Source organism: Terrapene carolina, unplaced genomic scaffold (assembly GCF_002925995.2).
Source record: "Terrapene carolina triunguis isolate 2854851 unplaced genomic scaffold, T_m_triunguis-2.0 Scaffold183, whole genome shotgun sequence".
Lineage (NCBI taxonomy): Eukaryota > Metazoa > Chordata > Testudines > Emydidae > Terrapene > Terrapene triunguis.
Window position 1 is genome coordinate 1483920 of NW_020664534.1, and position 14013 is coordinate 1497932.

Consider the following 14013-nt stretch of genomic DNA (forward strand, 5'->3'; position numbering starts at 1 on the left):
AAACTACACCATCTGCTAAAAAAACTCCCTGACAAAGCACAGGAACAAATCTGTACAGATACATGCCTAGAACCCCGACCAGGGACATTCTATTTGCTACCCAAGATCCATAAACCTGGAAATCCTGGACGCCCCATCATCTCAGGCATTGGCACCCTAACATCAGGCTTGTCTGGTTATGTGGACTCTCTCCTCAGACCCTACGCTACCAGCACTCCCAGCTATCTTCGAGATACTACTGACTTCCTGAGGAAACTACAATCCATCGGTGATCTTCCAGAAAACACCATCCTGGCCACTATGGACGTAGAAGCCCTCTACACCAATATTCCACACAAAGATGGACTACAAGCTATCAGGAACAGTATCCCCGATAATGTCACAGCTAACCTGGTGGCTGAACTCTGTGACTTTGTCCTCACCCACAACTATTTCACATTTGGGGACAATATATACCTTCAAGTCAGCGGCACTGCTATGGGTACCCGCATGGCCCCACAGTATGCCAACATTTTTATGGCGGACTTAGAACAACGCTTCCTTAGCTCTCGTCCCCTAACGCCCCTACTCTACTTGCGCTACATTGATGACATCTTCATCATCTGGACCCATGGAAAAGAAGCCCTTGAGGAATTCCACCATGATTTCAATAATTTCCATCCTACCATCAACCTCAGCCTAGATCAATCCACACAAGCGGTCCATTTCCTGGACACTACTGTGCTAATAAGCGATGGTCACATAAATACCACCCTGTACCGGAAACCTACTGACCGCTACACTTACCTACATGCCTCCAGCTTCCATCCAGGACACACCACACGATCCATTGTCTACAGCCAAGCTCTAAGATATAACCGCATTTGCTCCAATCCCTCAGATAGAGACAAGCACCTACAAGATCTCTATCAAGCATTCTTAAAACTACAATACCCACCTGCTGAAGTGAAAAAACAGATTGACAGAGCCAGACGAGTACCCAGAAGTCACCTCCTACAAGACAGGGCCAACAAAGAAAATAACAGAACACCACTAGCTGTCACCTTCAGCCCCCAACTAAAACCTCTCCAGCGCATCATTAGAGATCTACAACCTATCCTGAAAGATGATCCTTTACTCTCACAGATCTTGGGAGACAGACCTGTCCTTGCTTACAGACAACCCCCCAACCTAAAGCAAATACTCACCAGCAACCACACATCACTGAACAAAAACACTGACCCAGGAACCTATCCTTGTAACAAAGCCCGATGCCAACTCTGTCCACATATCTATTCAAGTGACACCATCATAGGGCCTAATCACATCAGCCATACCATCAGGGGCTCGTTCACCTGCACATCTACCAATGTGATATATGCCATCATGTGCCAGCAATGCCCCTCTGCCATGTACATTGGCCAAACCGGACAGTCTCTACGCAAAAGAATTAATGGACACAAATCTGACATCAGGAATCATAATACTCAAAAACCAGTGGGAGAACACTTTAACCTGTCTGGCCATTCTATGACAGACCTGCGGGTGGCTATCTTAAAACAGAAAAACTTCAAAAACAGACTCCAACGAGAGACTGCTGAGCTGGAATTGATATGCAAACTAGACACAATCAACTCAGGGCTAAACAGGGATTGGGAATGGCTGAGCCATTACAAACATTGAATCTATCTCCCCTTGTAAGTATTCTCACACTTGCTTCTTATCAAAGTGTCTGTACTGGGCTACCTTGATTATCACTTCAAAAGTTTTTTTTCTCTTACTTAATTGGCCTCTCAGAGTTGGTAAAACAACTCCCACCTGTTCATGCTCTCTGTATGTGTGTATATATATCTCCTCGATATGTTTCACTCAATATGCATCCGAAGAAGTGGGTTGTAGCCCACGAAAGCTTATGCTCTAATAAATTTGTTAGTCTCTAAGGTGCCACAAGTACTCCTGTTCTTTTTGCAAATAAGACCCAAACTTCTCAGATATACAATTAGTGACCACTTGTGAAAATCATATTTTAACTGACTTGTCCAGCATCGCAGAGGATGCAGGGGCAGGGATAGAATCCAATCCTCCAGGGCACCTTTCAGTTGCCTTAGCCATGAAACCATCCCCTGCCTCATTCACCACATACTTTCCAACTTCTGCAACAAACGAGGCAACTGTCAGACAGACGACAATCTCCTTGACTCTCTGGACTCCAGTCAGGGAGCTTCCTCCTCCATACTGCCTGGGAGCCAACAACAAGAGTATTGAGTACACAGTAAAGTGTGCTCAGTGTCACAGCAGCTGGGAGCAGCAACTGTAAGGGAAGTCTCACTCAGCCACCGCTTCCCTCAGCCAGACCATTCTCAGCTCAGGCAATCTTCAAAGAACTTCTAGAACAAATCATAACAAGTCTCTACTGAGTATGTGCAACCTGATTTTTCAAAGGCTTATCACTTGGCCAAATTTGGGTGTTTTTCATCCCAGAAAACAGCAAAAGGCTCCGGCAAAAGCGATTTCCCTGACAAATTTCAAGCCCTTGCTCCAAAGCATAAAGGCACTAGAACTTCTCAACTAAAAAGTTTTAGAAAAAAATATATATAATTTCCAAAAAGATGGGTATATTTCCCCTAGTCTCATGCTCAGAAATAGTAAACCATTTTTGCTAAAAACGTTCCAAAAAAATTAATCTGAGAATGTCCAACCTGAAAAATTTCAACCCAAATGGTTGAAGTTCAGCAAAGTTATAAGCAATTGAAAACAGGGTCTTAAATGAGACATGTCAGGTGACCTTAAAAATAGGTGGCACTACCAGCTCCATATAATAAACAAACAACAAGTAGTGATAATAAACTAAATGAGAATTTGGTACACATTAGGCTAGTCTCTTAAGTATGATCACACTTTTGATACTTAAGACAGCTTTTCCTAGAAACTAACTTTGTTAGGAAACAAAGTTAGAGGTCAATAAAAATCTACCTTTAAGATGTAAATATTTTTAGGAACACTATCAACAAATATATTGCATATAAGTTATCCATCACTAACACCTGAGATGCTTAAAATAGGAAGTTTAAAAAAAAAAAATAATTTCAACAGCACCCAACATCATACAAAGTATTTTCCCCCAATAGAAAAGACATGGTCCTCATCCAGAGGATCTGACAGACTAATTTCAAACACAATTCAATGAGAGAGAGCGCGTGCGCTAAATAAAGCAGTGCAGAGGACAAAGGTGGAAAAGCAATCTATAGGGTTGCACAGAAACTCAGGGAAGGCCAGAACTACAGCATGCTAAATAACTATTTATTTATTTATTTAATGAAAAGATGACAACCTACCCAATAAGTTTCCTGGAGGCATCACAAAGTAGCATCTTCAGGAGGAATTTCAGAGGTGAGAAGGTGGTAGTTTGTAGCTTACCAATAGAACTGTTGTAATTTTCCCCAATAAAAAGGCCACTTTTCTTCATGTAAAACTCAGTTTTTATTCAATGAAACACATTGGGTGTTTCACTTCACAAGCATGAAGACACAGTCCTAAATGACAAGCCTGAAATTCTGCAAGAACACAAAAATCCCAACATACTATTCAGGCCTACCACTCCTTTGTGTCTGCCTCTTCCCAAATATATACCTTGAATTCCTTGCCATTACTTGAACTATCATATTCCAAACACTACAATCCTAGCTTTTCTCCCCTTTCACGCTTCTCCAAACACCCCTTTATCATGTTATTTTCCCCCATAGTGCAAGCAACTGTGGATGTCTGATGTAGCTGTTGGTTTTTAGGAGAGGGTAGTTTGGTGAAGGGCTGTTTGCAAAAGGACGAATGCAGGGATCTTAGAAAACTAGCATCCTCAGGGGCCAGAGTAAAGGTTGTGGAGCAGTTGTGATAGTGTGTGCCCATGGGTGAAGGAATACAAAGTGCACACTGTCCAGCAATTTAACTTTTCATGTCCTTGCTTTTGTGGATTTGTCTCACATGTATTGTGTGCGCAGAGTAATACTGACTGCTTCCAAACCAAGTGTACGTATCTCAAGGTTTTTTTTTTATGCTGATTTGTTTGGCAGCAAGTGTGTGTGTGTGAAGAAAGAAAAGGGTGGGATTGTCTGGGGTAGAAGAGCAGTTGCTGATGGAGAATATTTTATCTTCCAGCAGCTGTGCACAAACCCATCGGTTGTAGGATAAAATCTAACAGAAGGACTAGCTCCTGAGAAGTTACATGCATTCAGTCTTAATCAATCAGGCTAGTACATCCAATGCATTTTTTTTTTTTTTTTTTTAGTGATTATGGAAATAATGGCTAAAAATGACATTAAATTCAACTATTAAAAATCCCTATTGCTAATTGCACTACAACTACTGGAGACACCTCCCTACCAATATTTGTCTAGAGACACAGTGGATGAGGTAATATCTTTTATTTGACCAACTTCTGTTGGTGAGAGAAACTTTCAAGCTACACAGAGCTCTTACAAGTCTGGGAAAGATACTCTGAGCATCACAGCTAAATACAAGGTGGAACGGACTGTTTAGCTTATGTAGTTAGCACATACTCTAAGGCTGCGTTTCTGAAACTGGGGGTCCCGACCCAAAAGGAGATTGCAAGTCTATTGGAGGGGGTTGCGAGATCAGAAAAAATATTGTTGGCAGAAGGGAGAGCTCCATGGGGTGGGGGTACATCAGCCACTTCTCTCCGGCCACCCAGCTCTGAAGGCAGCGCTTCTGCCAGCAGCAGAACAGAAGTAGGGATGGCAATACCATACCATGCCCCCCTTACTTCAGCTCTGAAAGCAGCACTGCTGCTAGCAGCCACGGAGGATGGACGGCCAGCAGCCACCACTCTCTAGCGCAGATGAGTGGCAATACCATACCATACATAATGATGACATGCTTCATTTAAAGCTCCTATGAGTACGTACAGTAATTTGCTATCGTTTTTGGATGGTGAGTTCATCAAAGCCTGAAATATTTGAAATATTGTCAAAGCTTCTCAGCCTAAAAGACAACTGAGAAGCTTGGAGATCATAGCGGAAGAAGCAGACAAAAAGGGACAGCCCCCAAAGATGGCCTCTCCAGCCAAATGGATTGAAGGAGACCAACACAATAGGAGACTAGATTCAAAAATAGAGGACGACAGATTTATATAGGGTCATAGAGATTACAAGAAACTTGAACTTCTTGCAATGGAGAAGGCGGTCAAGACGGATGGTCTTATTAACGGACTGAGACTCAGTAACTGGGTTCAGTTCCAAGGCTCTACAACAGACTTTGTATGGTCTCAGACAGGTTCCTCAAATTAGGTTTTCCCTTCTGTAAAATGAGGATAACATAGCTGTATCTCACAGAGGTGTTGAATGTGAGGCATTCATATACTGCAGTGCTGAGGGCCAAATAATTTGATAGGGGAAAAAAAGGTCAGAATCAAGCACCTTTCTGTAGGAAGCACCTGCAAGACTTGAACTCTACTGTGATGTATGATTCAAGAGAAATAAAGTCAAACGTGACCTCAAGTTATTGACCTGAGTCACAGCTGTATCAAATTTCCACAATCTCAATGACTCTTGTTCTACACTATAGGTCTATGACGACAGAAACTGATTTGTCATATAACTCCACCAATCACAAGTCAGAAATTTTCTCATATGAGAAGTTATGACCACAGGAATTAAGCAACAGTGACATGGATGTGATCCTAATAAATTTCACACTGATACAAATAGCAATTCCCTATAAGAAGCAAGAACAGTGGTTACTCAATCAGTCTACATTAGGAAATTTCACAAAAACATCAAGTGATTCTACCACCTGTGCAACTGAACCAGAGTTAGCACAGGTGGAAGCTCTTAAGACAACAGCTTCCTACATTTTTATTACTGTTAATTGAATCTGTTAAAATCTGAGGACAACCTAAAAAGCAAGTTAAATGCTGTGAGATAAACAAGGTCTGCTGCTGGATCCTCATCTACATTAGAGCTGCAAAAATAAAAAAATATACTAACTCCTATTCAGCTAAAATAATGGTAGGCACAGTCATTTTTCCTTATTTTTCAATATTTCCTGAAGCAAACAAGGCTACAAAATGTTCTGTTCATACCAATATGGTTTATTGATGGAAGAGGGAAAATGCTCCCTTTTCCTCACTTTACAAAGAGTGCCCCCAGGAGCTGCAATTGCTGCCGGTCCTGCATCCAGAGCTTCTATGGAAGCTCAGCAAGAGCAGCAGTGTGAAAGACCATTCCTACTGGCACTTCTGGGTAAGAACAGCAGCATAGCCAAGGTCTTCTCCCACAGCATCTATCCACTGGACATTTCAGAAGAGCAAAGCAAGGGTAAAGATTAAGGCATTTTAAAGCCTATTGATCATCTAATAAGATAAACACTAACCAGTCAAGTACTAGCCCGTTCAATATTTTAAAAAGATTTTTAAAACGTCAGCCTGCCACAGCATATGTATTTGTTAGTATGCTGTGTGGTTTCTTCCGGTTAACGCTGTCCTTAATTAATTATGCCAACGTACTGTAACAAATGTCAAATCAACTCACCCACTGTTTGGAAGCCCTTGTGTTACATAAAATAGTGGGATAAATTAAAGATAGCACTTGATTCCCCTCCCTGCACAAGCGTTTTAAGTTGCTGCCTGAGACCCAGTAATAGTTTCTCAGTTTACATAATCTTCCTCCATCACTGTCATTCTCTGTGGTAAAGCTATCCTTCCAGTTAGTTGCAAAAGAAGTTTCTGGAGCTGAACAATGCTCCTTTAAAGGGACATTGTCAACTTAGAGATCACACTTTTCCAAGATTCTTTTTACCCTACAAGTGTATACTGATGTATTTCAATTATTACTACCCTACAATGAAAAAGCCTCTATCCTAGGCTCTGGGTACTATTAAGAATCTTGCAAAAAAACCAATAAAACAGACCCATCAGTTACTCCAAGATCAAATACCTTATAAAACGAAAGTTTTATTTAACGTCTCCCACTGCTACCCACCTAATTAAGGGCCAGGGAAAAGAGATGAGCATCTCACCACACCCTGAAAGTTAAACACTGGCTAATACAGACCAAGGTGGGAAGTGAGTTCCAAAGACATGCATCTCAAGTTCCTCCACTGACTGCAACTTCACCTGAACGTCACAGGGAGTGAGTTGGTCTCAGATCAGGAGATCCAGGCTATTTAGGGTTTTGTGTCAAGAATAAAAATCTTACAGTCAACCCAAGCTTATTGTAACTGAAAGATAAAAGTTTGCTATTTCACAAATATTTTTGTATTATCTGCCTCACTATTTCCCCTGTACAGTCAGTTTCTACTGTTTGTGTTCTCCCATAGTCACAGAGGGGAGGAAAAAAAGAAGTTGTAAGAACTGGAAAATGGGACTGTACTGCCACAAAAACTGGGAGAGGAATCAATGTTAATGTATGAACCTGAAATGTTTTATTTATTTTGACTGATTTCACATTGACAGCATCTTTTAAAAATCAGCCACAAGGAGCACTAAACCAGATACTCAGTTCCCCAGGCCCTCCAACCAAAGGGACAAGAGATCAGGATTTAAAACTTCCTTTGTGGAAGTATAAACTGCTCTTGGTCACCTACATAATCCAGGGTTTCAGAATATAAACAAATACCAGTTAGTGGATTAGAGTCAGACCTTCATTTGAATGTATTAAAACTCCTGAAGGAGTTCACAGCTATTACAGGAATATATAAAAATATTTATGCAATTTTGAAAAAGTCAGTGGTTTCTATTTTCGGTGAAAGTAGATGTCCTTTAAGAATCTTTGTACTCTATTCCATAAACCCATATATTTAAATAATCAAAAAAGCGAGTAATGGAAATGTTAACCAGCTCTTTAATATACTAACAAACGATATCAATTTCTTTGATTTTATGATGGGCCTATTCCACATAATGGACTAAATTTGATCAAAGATTATAAAAGAAAAAAAGACTTCAGGGGAACTGGAAGAAGGGCATATCACAATACCTTTATGATGTCACAAGTCACATGGTTTATGCATGTTTTATTTTGGAGAATTACATTTAGAAAGTTAATATCAAGTTAAGTAAATTAAAAGTTTGATTACAATACTGCAGAAGCTGATTTCACACAAGAATTACTGTTTTAATAGCTTGTTTTATTCCTAGATAAGAAATAAGAAGCTAAGACAATGAATAATTGGACAAATTTAAACAGGGCAAAAGGTTAACACTGGGCAGATATACATTAGGAGCAGTGTTTAATATATTTATTAACAATCCTGAAGAAGGGGTAAGGAGTGATATAGCAAAGCCTACAGATGACAAAATTATTTAGGTTAGTTAAAGTCAGAGAGGATTGAGGAAATTCAGAGAGATCTTAACCAAGTTAGGTGAACAGATAACACAATAGCAGATGAAGTTCAATGTCAATAAATGCAAAGTAATAAGAGAAAAAACTGAATTACTAATACAATCCACAGAGTTCTAATTTAACTATCAGCTCAGGAAACGGACCTGAGCATCTCTGGACAGCTCAAGGACGACCTCTGCACAATGTGAAACTACTCACAAAAAAAAGGACAAATAAGGTATTAGGATGCCCCATGAATGTGACAGAGAAAATAAATTGAAATAATGTCATTATATAAATTAATGGTTCAATCATCTGGAATATTGCATGCGCCAGCAAAAAGGATACTGCAGGATAACAAGAAGGTCAAAAAAAGCTGACAAAAATGAGTTGGGCACAGAAAAACTCATATGAAGAGATTAGAAACATTGGAACGGTTTACCTTAAAAAAGGAGACTAAAAAGGGACATGATATAAGTACACACATTTATGAGCCATTTACACAAGGGTAGGGGGATGTTCAGTGAAAATGAAAGGCAGCAAATTCAACTCTCATAAAAAGGATTACTTATTCACACTATACAAAATTGAAGGTCAGAACTCAATGCCATATGTCATTGAGGCCAAAATGTAGGAAGATCTAAAGAGGGACTGGACATTTATGTACATATCCAGTTAATAGTTATTGCTAACATTTTTGAAAGGGATATAAAACCCCACATTCTTCAGGGTTTAAACCAATCTATTACTACTACAGGAGGATGAGACGTTAACTGGCACACATTATCCCACATGTGCTTACAGTGAGATTTGTTACATTTCCTATAAGGCATCTTGTGCGGGTTACTGTCTGAGACAGCATACTGGACTAGATCAACTATGGATAGGCTTCAGTATGTCAATTTCCGTGACAAGTTTAAATCCAATGCGAATTTAAATAGAACTGTTAAAAAAAAAACTTTTAAAGAAAATTTAAGGATCAACAGGCCCTGAACTCTAGCAGCACTACTGGACTAACACATGTACTAAAAACTTGAAGGTAAAATTGATGTATCAAGATATATGAGAATCTGGATTGCGAGCTATCGTCAAGAGTTTAACACACACACAGGAAGCCTGCGAAGTTTTCCAACCTTCACCTTCATTAACTGAAGTACCATTTTTTTAAAGTATTACTTCCATCCTGAAAATGTGGTTTTCGTATGTCTTAAGCTTTTCAAATTTTCAAGCATCAGTAAATACACTGAAATTGCTAGCTCCTTACACTTTCCTAAAATCCTGGAAGATATTCAGAGACCTTACTGAATTAATAGACTTCATTCCACAAATTAAGGATGAATGTGCAATAGTTAAGTAATTACTTTTAGGAGATAGACCTGAACACATTGGATATTTGCTAGTAATAAAGAGGATAAAAGACTTTAAGATGAGAATTCAGAATTTTAAAGAAGCAATAGTATTTTTATACTGTCAGTTAAAATAGTCACCTAACCCAATATTATGGCAATATTATAATATTAATGTCATTACAAACTTCTACGGTTCTAGAAAATAGAGATAGTCAAATGAACACTTTTCAAGAAGCAGAGAAAGCCAGATTCTAGTTTTAATTTCTAGGCCAAATCCTATCCAGTGCACTCTCACAAAATTCCTACTGAATTCAAAAGGAGTTGTGTTTGATTACAGCAGAGGTGGGCAAACCACGGCCCACAGGACCGTTCTTCCCGGCCCCTGAGCTCCCAGCTGGGGACACTAGCCCCCGGCCCCGCCCCCACTGTCCCCCATCCCCCACAGCCACACTGCGGCACAGGGAGCACTCTGGCCCAGGCTGCATAGCTTGCACCCCGCCCACCTCCCAGGCTTTCCAATAAGCCAGTCCAGCTGCTCTGAGCGGCATGGTAGGGGGGTGGGGTCCTGGGGGGCGGTTAGGGGCAGGGAGTCCTGGGGGCAATCAGGGGACAGGGAGCGGTTGGATAAGGGGTGAGGTCCCAGGGAGCGGTTAGGGGCAGGGGGTCCTGGGAGGCGGTCAGGGGATGGGGAGGTTGGATAGGCGTGGGAGTCCCGGGGGGGCCTGTCGGGGGGCAGGGGTGTGGATAGGGGTCGGGGCAGTCGGGGGCAGGGAGTCCTGGGTGGGGGGGTTGGATAGGGGGCAGGGTTCCGGAGGGGGGGTGGTCAGGAGACAAGGAGCGGGGGTTGGAAGCTCTGAGGGGGGCAGTCAGGGGGCGGGAAGTGGGAGGGGGCCAGGGTGTTTGGGAAGGCACAGCCTTCCCTACCCGGCCCTCCATACCGTTTTGCAACCCTGATGTGGCCCTTGGGCCAAAAAGTTTGCCCACCCCTGGATTACAGCAACCAAGTATGTGGAGATCATCCTTGTAGTTCAATGTAGAAGTGCACTGACAAACCAACTTGGGGAAGACTGCAGTGTTGATGTCTATACTGTATTGGTGCTGTGAACTGATGACTTCAGCCTGCTATTAACCCAATACCTTTCAAAGTACTAATGTCACTAAAACAAATTTAATATACAAAACCACTCAATTTAACTGATAAAAATACTTTAATTCATCAAATGTTTAGTGTAATTAAAATAAGTGATCTAAGATTTATTAGATGTGCACCCATCAATACACACTTTTTATTCTTATTTTCCGAGGGAAATAAAGAACAATTGAAGGTTCTTAAATGGGAAAAAATGTAACATTGAGGTTTACATATACATGGGCTCTTGAATACTAGCCTTGCCAAATGAAAGGGTAGCAAAGACAAATAGCCTTCACTGACGAGATAACAGCATCCTGTTCTGCCAGCACAACAGTTTGGCACACAAGATTCACCACCACCTTCTGGCTAACTACTTTCAAAAACGAGTTGTTCCCATGAATCCTTTCAACAAATCTAATTTGAGATGACAGGGACATTTTAAAAAGTGTATATGTAAAACAGCTGCACCACCTGAAAACGGAACCATCCAATGCCTGTCATACAGTACTTATGGAATTTCCACAACACTTATTTACATCTCTAAAGTGTACTGCCCATCTCAAGTATCTTTATTTATATAATCTACCAGTCTGAAAAGAGTGCTCAATAATAAAATTCCAAGAACACTCTAGCTCCTGGATTCCAGAAGTCTCAGCTCAGAAGTGATGCATGCCCTTGCTGTGCTGAAAAAGCTTCAAAGATATCATTCACATCACCTCCTGTTAACAGTGCATCTACAATATTACTAACACCACCGGTTCTAAAAATGTTTGCCTGCTGACCTGTGTTCAGATTTTGTGACATTGGCTACAAAACTGATAAATATATATTGAAATCTTATACAGCCTTACCAAAACCATTTACTAAAATGTAACAATCCAGCATTAAATGAAGAACCTGAATAAAATTCCAAACCCCAGAAAATGATGAAGCCGGCAGTGGGAAGTGAAACGCTTCCTCCAGTATGAACAAGCTTTTGCAATAAAAATGGATTCTCTGGTGCCCGAAGTCAGAAATGTAACAGGCAGCACAGTTGCCACTGTTTTTGCAAAGGATCCCCAGTGAGGAGTAAGAGTGTGTATAAAATACATACCTAGGTACATAGTTTTGGTTTGCACAGCTGTTAGTTGCTGTAAATTTACAGTTCATATAGCACCAACACAATTTATACAGAGAACAGAAAATTCTGGTTCACTTTTTTCACTCCCACAAAAAATATTTTCCAAAGCAGCTGCTGCACAGAAAGACAGCCTTTATTTGGTGTCTCACCCCCAGAAGTGTAGCAGTTACAGGTTCTGGATGCTGCTGAAAGCAACGAGCTACTGTGACCTAAAAGATTTGGCCATATTTAGTAATAAGTCTGGGGAAAGAAAAAAGGTCTGTCTTTCTTAAAAAATACTCGCCCACTATTGAAATAATCAGTGGGGTCACATGCAAACTAACTTGTTTTAAAGCAACTGCCAAAAACGAAAGCGTTAGTGGTTTTTTTTATCCTCTTCAGCTTTATGAATTAAAAGGAAATAAAACAAACCTGCCTCAGAGTCCACTGGATAAGAGAGTCTGAAATATTAGTCACACATTATGTAATAACCATTAAGTGATCAAACTTCATGTGACAGTGGTGCAAAGGGGAAGAGCTGGGGGATGCAGCTGTTACTCTCCTGACCCCAGGCACAGAACAAGTTCCGTGCCCGTAGTAGCAAGTCCCCACCCCAGCGGATCGGTGACGAGCAGCGGCTGTTGAGGTTCCCCGGCAATGACGAGGGGAACCACAACGAGAACCAGTTTCTTCTTTCCACTGACTCGCTTCCTCAAGGCGGGTGAGCGCCCGAGCCAGCGGCCCCCGCTCGGCCCCGCTCGGGGGAAGCAGCCCCCTCCCCAAAGCCTCACTCACCTCGGCACTTCGTCCGCAAGCGATGGCCCCGCTCCTCCCGGCCGCGCTGCTCACACCCGGGGGACGTACCAGCAGCCGCCCGGCGAGCGCCGAGCCCCCCGGCCCCGGGAAGCCGCTACTGGGGAAAGGAGCAGCCGCTGCTCCGGTCACAGCGCAGAGTCCGCGCGGCCCGGCCGGGGGGCACCAGGTGCGAGGCGAGGAGCGATCAGCGCGGTGACTCCGCCGGTGCCCGGCGGGGGGGAAGCTCCGTCCCTCTTGCAAAGTTCAGGCGCGGCTGATACCGGGTCCGCCTCCCGGCTCGCAGCGGCGCCTGCGGAGACCCCGAGTCCCGGCGCCTGCGGCCGCTCCCGCCTGAAACTGGCCCGCGGCGCAGGAGAATCGCACCGCTCGCCGCCGCCCCAGTCCCCTCCTTCCGCGGCCGCCGGGAGCCCCGCTCCGGGCGCAGCGCGAGTCAGTTACACACAGGGCCGCCTGGCGGGACCCCTCCGCCGCCCCCCGGCGCTGCTCCTGAGCGCCGCGTCTCCCGCACGCCGCTGCCTCCGGAGACCTCCTCAGCGCCGCGTCTCCATGGCCGGCCGGGGGCGGCGGCTTCCTCGCGGGGTGGGGGGAAGGGGTGGTAACGGCTCCGGCGCGCGAACGCGTCTCCTGCGCCTCGCTCGGTGAAAGGTGGAGCCCACGCGCTGTCCCGGCCCGGGCTCCGCCCTCCACCCGTCCGGCCCCGCCCACTGGTAACCCGGATGTCCAGGGTAGCCACGTGGTGCACCACTGGCGGGCGGGGGGGTTGCCCGGCTCGCGGTGGGGAGTAGGTGCCGATGGGCCTGAGGTGAGCGGCGTGAGGATGGGAGGGGTGGCGTTGCAGTGTTATGGAGGCAGCGTATAAAGCTATTCTGTATAATATTCATATATTAGTCTGTATGCATAGCTGCTTGTCACCCTGGCTATCCAGAGACTGAGGGCAGGGTGTTTCAGGGGAGGGTTTTGGCTGTGGTGCAGGACAACCCATAGGGGGTGAGCAGAACACTCAATATGCCTGCTCTCGACCGCACCCTTTGCATACTGTGTTTAATTGGAAGCAGCTGTCAGACATATATTTTGCACATACATTTTTTCAGATTGGAGGAAAAAGGGGTTTTTTTTTGGTGTCGAACATGCACTTTCTGTGGCACAAAAAGTTAAGAACGTATAGGGAAGAGACAGACGTATTGTCCTCAAGGCATTACAGAGGGACTGGCCATAGTCTGTTTTGGATCCTATAACTGCAACTGTATTTTTAATATATGCAACACAAATATCTTTATGTAATCTTCTAGACTAGTTTTTCAAAGT

At 43.3% G+C, this 14013-nt stretch overlaps 1 protein-coding gene across 3 annotated transcripts in view; it reads right to left on the bottom strand.

The window, feature by feature from the left end:
* GALNT1 (polypeptide N-acetylgalactosaminyltransferase 1) overlaps nt 1–13348 on the bottom strand; it is a 211144-nt gene extending 197796 nt beyond the window's left edge. For 2 of the 3 annotated variants that reach the window (XM_026654148.2, XM_026654146.2), the window contains exon 1: nt 12688–13348. The gene's annotated coding sequence lies outside the window, so the exon portion shown is untranslated. Of the gene's footprint in view, nt 1–8476; nt 8524–12687 lie in introns of those variants that run through there. The other variant, XM_029912078.1, reaches the window with a different exon arrangement.
* Nucleotides 13349–14013: the final 665 nt, after the last annotated feature.